At 37.4% G+C, this 6,563-nt stretch overlaps 1 pseudogene across 1 annotated transcript; it reads right to left on the reverse strand.

Annotated features, from left to right (window-relative positions):
• Positions 1 to 4,369: 4,369 nt before the first annotated feature.
• LOC104984806 lies at positions 4,370 to 4,983 on the reverse strand (annotated as a pseudogene). Its single transcript, XR_824789.1, has one exon. The product of XR_824789.1 is annotated as a 60S ribosomal protein L17 pseudogene (transcript).
• Between the last annotated feature and the right edge of the window lie 1,580 nt (positions 4,984 to 6,563).

Raw genomic sequence — 6,563 nt, forward strand, 5'->3', positions numbered from 1 at the left:
CCCACCTCAGGACTTTTACCATAATATTCTTTCTTGTGAAACCTTTTTTCTGCACATTTATTCTTCCTAGCATGAATGAGCAGAGAAAGCAATGGCACTCCACTCCAGTACTCCTGCCTGGAAAATCCCATGGACGGAGGAGCCTGGTGGGCTGCAGTCTATGGGGTCGAGAAGAGTCGGACACGACTGAACGACTTCACTTTCACTTTTTACCTTCATGCATTGGAGAAGGAAATGGAAACCCACTCCAGTGTTTTTGCCTGGAGAATCCCAGGGACGGGGGAGCCTGGTGGGCTGCCATCTATGGGGTCGCACAGAGTCGGACACGACTGAAGTGACTTAGCAGCAGCAGCAGCAGCATGAATGAGATGTCTGTGTGTTCTGCATCTGCTTACTTTTAATTGCCATTCATGTTCTTCTGGTCTTGAAAAGAGCAGGTCCTGACTTTGACTTTATCTCCTCATCTGATTTTTTCCTAGACTTCACACCTTCAGGTTCCAGTCAGTCCTCAGACTTCCTGTCTTCAACCTTGCCACATTTTGAGGTCCAGCAATATCTTCTGCAATTTCTTTACTGTGACACAGTCTCTGGAAACCACCAGCAACTAGCGGTCTCACTTTCTTCCACGTGTGCTCTAATTATCTAGATACAGTTGTCTTTGAAAACACTTTTTAAAGTTCTATGGAAAAATCCTCCTGCATTTTTGAGAGTATATGTCTAAAATATATTTCAAAGTTCTGACTTTGTTAGTAACAAAATCAAGACTTTGCTATTTTTAAGTTAATGCTTTTAAATGTTCCTTTTAAGAGCTTGATTAAAAATTATGCTGTTAATTGAGATTCATTATTTCCTTCAATTTAATAAGGTCTCATCTGAGGTTGCATTAAAAATATGGCACTAGCTCACTGATAAATTTCTTGAAAATGTTTTTTTCCTGTCACTAAAAAATATATTTCCATCACTGTTACTGAAAAAATTTTTAGTGTACAAAAGACCACACTTTGCTAGCAATTTCAACAAAATCTGATTTCTATCCATGCAACATTTTCCTATTATCTCTTTTGATATTTAGGATAAATGTGAATTAAAAACCAGGGAAACCACCCAGCCATACACTCCCTCAAATATGTAAAATAAAACCATCACAAAACTGAGACTTCAGCCATTTGCCTTATGAGAACACTTCCCAACAATGTGGAATTGTTTAAAACAAACAGACAAAGCAGAAAACATCAACAAGACAAAAACAAAAACTATTATTAGTGGATACTCAGGCAAAATGAAGCATGGTTTTATAAATTAGGGATTAAGGTGAGATTTTTTTCATGTATGTTTATACTTTTGAATTTCCGATCTTTTTGATATGGCATTTAAAAAAGCAGAACAGAAATGTGTTGATTTTTTTCATTCATTTTATTTATAGAAGCTTTATTTTGTCATATATCATTTAACCAGACAACAAGCCCACAAAATACACTCAAAACTCTCAGGTTCACCAAAAGCCTCTGGAGAGCAAGGTAGGACACGCTTCTCCCAGGTTTCCCCATGCAAAGCAGACAAGTTGTCACCTTGCCTCATCTTCTTGGAGAGAGCTGCTCACTTAATTACTTATTTGCCCCCTGCCTGACCAGTGGAAGAATAACCTTTCTAGGGCATTCCTCCGCAGTTCTGTGTGATTTGATCTTTCTTTGGTGACCTGGGCCATGCCATCCCAATATGAGAAGAAGCAGCAAATTGAAGTCAGATACTTATTGGAATGAAACTCTCATTTTAAGAAGAAATTCAGATCTATTTAGCTTGACCTTGGAACTTGAATTAAATCGTTAGACACTCAACTTTCTCCAGGGAAGTGTGAGGTTTATATGAATTTGAGTGTATTAAAGCTAGTCTGGCTCTGATCTACGTACCAAGTTGGTTAATTTTTCATTTAAAGGACAAAGGGTTTCACTGGAACTAATTTAACTGACTTAATTTGTGATATTCACATGCCAGTTTATATTCTAAACCAGGAGAGGTTTTTTAAAACCATTAACATGTCATTAAAAAAACATAATACGTTCACTGATTGATGTTTTGGAGGCAGCCACAGTTGCCTATGGCTGGGGACTTCTGACACGGTTCATTTTTTGCCTTTGCTACTAACCAATTGTGTGACCCAGTATGAGGTGCTTCACCTTTCTCTGATTCACTCTCTGACTAATAAACTGAGGTTATAATAACTCCCTCTTCTATCTTTCTCAAAGGGGTATACTGAGAATTAACAAGTTAACAGTCCTTAAACACATCAAAATGATCAGTTAAAAGGCAATATATTACGACTTTCATGTTATGGAAATATATTCGAAATTCATTTTTTATTACCAGAAAATATTACTGCTCTGAGATTTAGCACATAAGTAAATATAAAAATTAATTAGCTTGTTTCGTACTTTATCTGCTAATGTATATGGATTTGTAAGGAACCCTGAATTAACAAAAACAAAAAAATCAAGTGCACGTGTGAACATTATATTTGCACTATTTCTTCCTAATTAATCTTTTCCATATTTTTTTTTACTGTTCAAAACTTAACGAGTGCCAGAAACTTCTCTTGATCAACCCTACTTCACTCCATCTCTCTTGCACTTTGTTACTCAAAATTCAATATTTACATTCATTTTATTCTATATGAGCTTTGTAAGAGTTTTAAAATGATTTCCTATATTGTTCTTTCCTCTTATCAACTTATATTATCTCTATGTCAGAGCCTGAGTACCTATTTCCTTAACTTTCCCACAGTACTGCCGTTACCAGATCACAATAACACTGCAAGAGAAATAATGTTAGCTAATTACACACCAACAGGGCTGGAGTTGGAATTTGATAAGTGGTTCCTTCCTCATCTTATTTTTTACCTATTTTTATTAAAAATCAAGGATTACATCATATATATAAAGCAAATAGACACTTGTCTTGAAGATACTTACAAGTTCACATGTGATTTTGTTACACATAAATGATGTAAATTTTTACACAATCTTGTTTGTCATTGTATTGTCAATAAAATAACCCCAAAATGGTGATTACATTACCAATTGAAAATTATAGTAATATTTATCAAGATAAATCTGGATGCTTTTAAAACAATGAAATAGTTGGATACTGGAAAGAAAGGAAATTATAAGAGGAGGAAATTGTGACATTGGGTAGAGAATGGTAGAAGCACAATGATATTTTAATTTTCAAGGGATAAATTTAGTACCATCTAATCTTACATTTGATGTTACTTGTAGTAATGTTTCTGATTTTTTTGTTGAAAGTTTCAAATCTCACAGTTTTTAGAGACACAGTTTTTCCCTGCCTGATTCCTTAAGGAATCAGGAAGCAGTGTTTCTTTGGCTCCACCTAGCATGGTCATCATTGGAGAAGGCAATGGCAACCCACTCCAGTGTTCTTACCTGGAGAATCCCAGGGATAGGGGATCCTGGTGGGCTGCTGTCTATGGGGTCTCACAGAGTCGGACACAACTGAAACTACTTAGCGGTAGCAATCTTACATAAGATAAATGATTAGTATTATTTTAAGTATCTATAATGTAAGTTCTCAAACATTCTTTTCAAATGGAAGGAAAAGTAGAAGACAAAACCTCTAATTAATGTACAAGTGTGATTGAAGGAGACATCTTATAGCACCTTCAGTTCAGTTCAGTCACACAGTCAAGTCCAACTGTTTGCAGACCCCATAGACAGCAGTATGCCAGGCTTCCCTGTCCATCACCAACTCCCGGAGTTTACTCAAACTCGTGTCCATCGAGTCAATGATGCCATCCAACCATCTCATCCCTCTGTTGTCTCCTTCTCCTCCTGCCTTCAATCTTTCCCAGCATCAGGGTCTTCTCCAGAGTCATTTCTTTGCATCAGGTGGCCAAAGTATGGAAGTTTCAGCTTTATCATTAGTCCTTCCAATGAATATTCAAGACTGATTATCCTTTAGGATTAACTAGTTTTATTTCCTTGCAGTCCAAGGGACTCTGAAGAGTCTTCTCCGACTCTTCTCTCAGAAGAGAGAAAAGCTCTATAAAGAGCTTTCTTTATAGTCCAACTCTCGCATCCATCATGACTACTGTAAAAACCACAGCCTTGACTAGATGGACCTATGTTGGCAAAGTAATGTCTCTGCTTTTTAATATGCTCTCTAGGTTGGTCATAGCTTTTCTTCCAAGGAGCAAGTGTCTTTTAATTTCATGGCTGTAGTCACCATCTGCAGTGATTTTGGAGCCCAGGAAAATAAAATCTGTCACTGCTTCCATTGTTTCCCCACCTATTTGCCATGAAGTGATGGGACCTGATGCCATGATCTTAATTTTCTGAATGTTGAGTTTTAAGACAACTTTTTCTTTTTTCTTTTTTTTTACTTTTATTTGCATTTATTTTTTGCGGCATTTATTCCCGGGCCATAAGTTTTTGTTTCTTCAGTTTCTTCTGGGATATCTTTTTCTTCTGTGCAACCTCCTCTTCTGGTTTAGGAACAATCTGTTCTTTTTCAGTAAGGATCATCTCAATGTGGCAGGGAGAGCTCATGTAGGGGTTGATCCGACCGTGAGCTCTGTAAGTCCTGCGCCGCATCTTGGGGGCTTTGTTCACTTGGATGTGCTCAATGACCAGAGAATCTACATCTAAACCCTTAAGTTCAGCGTTACTCTCTGCATTTTTGAGCATGTGTAGTAACAATTCAGCACTCTTTTTGGGCCGCCGACCCTGCGTCCAGCCCTGCTGTTTGGCGTGTGCACACCTACCAGCTCCACCGTTGTAACGACGGAATGGCACACGTTGCTTCTTTAAAGTGACATCCTTCAGATACTTGGTGGCTTTTTGGATATGCATACCCTTTATGGCCTGGGCAGTTTCACGAGTGTTCTTAAAGTGAACACGAAGATTTGAACCTCTTGATTTGCATGATTTTGTGGGGTTTTCTGGGTCTAGTGAATAGTGCACCATTTTTAGGGGTCACCTCAGGCCGCTTACCGGAAAAGCTAAGACAACTTCTTCACTCTCCTCTTTCACTTTCATCAAGAGGCTCTTTAGTTCTCTTCATTTTCTGCCATAAGGCGCCTAGTACATCATGTAATTATTTTTTGCTTTGCCTTTTTAAAAAAATTTATTGTGTGTGTGTTAGTTGCTTGCTGCTGCTGCTGCTAAGTCGCTTCAGTTGTGTCCAACTCTGTGTGACCCCATAGATGGCAGCCCACCAGGCTCCCCCATCCCTGGGATTCTCCAGGCAAGAACACTGGAGTGGGTTGCCATTTCCTTCTCCAATGCATGAAAGTGAAAAAATAAAGTGAAGTCACTCAGTCGTGTCCGACTCCTAGTGACCCCATGGACTGCAGCCCACCAGGCTCCTCCGTCCATGGGATTTTCCACGCAAGAGTACTGGAGTGGGGTGCCATTGCCTTCTCCGGTTAGTTGCTTAGTTGTGTCCAAATCTTTGTGACCCCATAGACTGTAGCCTGGCAGGCTCCTCTGTCCATGGAGTTCTCTAAGCCAGAATACTGAAGTGGGTTGCCATTCTCTTCTGAGCCAGGGATCTAACCCAGGTCTCCCACATTGCAGGCAGAAATTTTACCATCTGAGCCACCAGGAAAGCCCTATTTTAAGTTTATTGCCTTATTATAAAGATCTAAATAGAACAGAAAAATATTTCTATGGTTATATAATAAGAGAAATGCCTGATGCTCTTTATTTTGTCAGCAGAATCCTTGGAGAATTTTTTGAGAGTTTGCTATTCAATTTAAAAAGAAAGGGAGCTCTCAGACCACAGCCCTGCTCTCAGTTTTCTGTATCCAGTTAGTATCATGAGTCTATCTTCCCTCAAGGTGAAGGGAACAGTCCCCAAGTCTGTAGCTCACAGCATGAGCTTGCTGTATAAAGTTTAAAATATACTTTTGTTCCATAAACATCATAAATATCAGTACGGATAAGACAGAGATAAAATGTATCAGAGTATTATTCCAAAATAAAGGGGCAAGGGTCATGCTCCAATTCTTGCTAACTCATTTATTCTGAAATTCATTTACTTCATAAAATTTGGAAACTTATTTGCACAAAACTGGGCAAAGCAGTCTCATCTTTTTCTGTATTTGCAGTTATAACAAAATTGTTATTTCTAACATACATTTTCTCTGTTTTCCTGTCACTCCTAATTTTTTTTTTTCTGACTAGCTATTGATTGGTCAATTTTTTGTTTTTAAGAAGGGAAACTTTTTGACTTATTTTACAATGTAAACATTTTCTGCCATTTTTTAATCTCAGTTAATGATTACCTTATTTTTTAATTATTTCTTTCTAATTTCTAAATAATAATGTTCCATACTTTCTTATGAGAGTAGCTTTAGCCATGTCCTATAGGTTCTGTATAAAGTATATTCATGCAATTTTATTTTCTATATAGTCTCCAATTTAGTATGTACTTTGTTTTTTATTTTTTTAACTTTTATTATATTTTGAAGAGATTTATATTTAAAATGTTCAAGTTATTGGGATTTTGCCTGTGATTTTATTTTTAAATTCTAAATTTACTATACTGTA

Source organism: Bison bison, unplaced genomic scaffold (genome assembly GCF_000754665.1).
Source record: "Bison bison bison isolate TAMUID 2011002044 unplaced genomic scaffold, Bison_UMD1.0 scf7180017864035, whole genome shotgun sequence".
Classification (NCBI taxonomy): domain Eukaryota; kingdom Metazoa; phylum Chordata; class Mammalia; order Artiodactyla; family Bovidae; genus Bison; species Bison bison.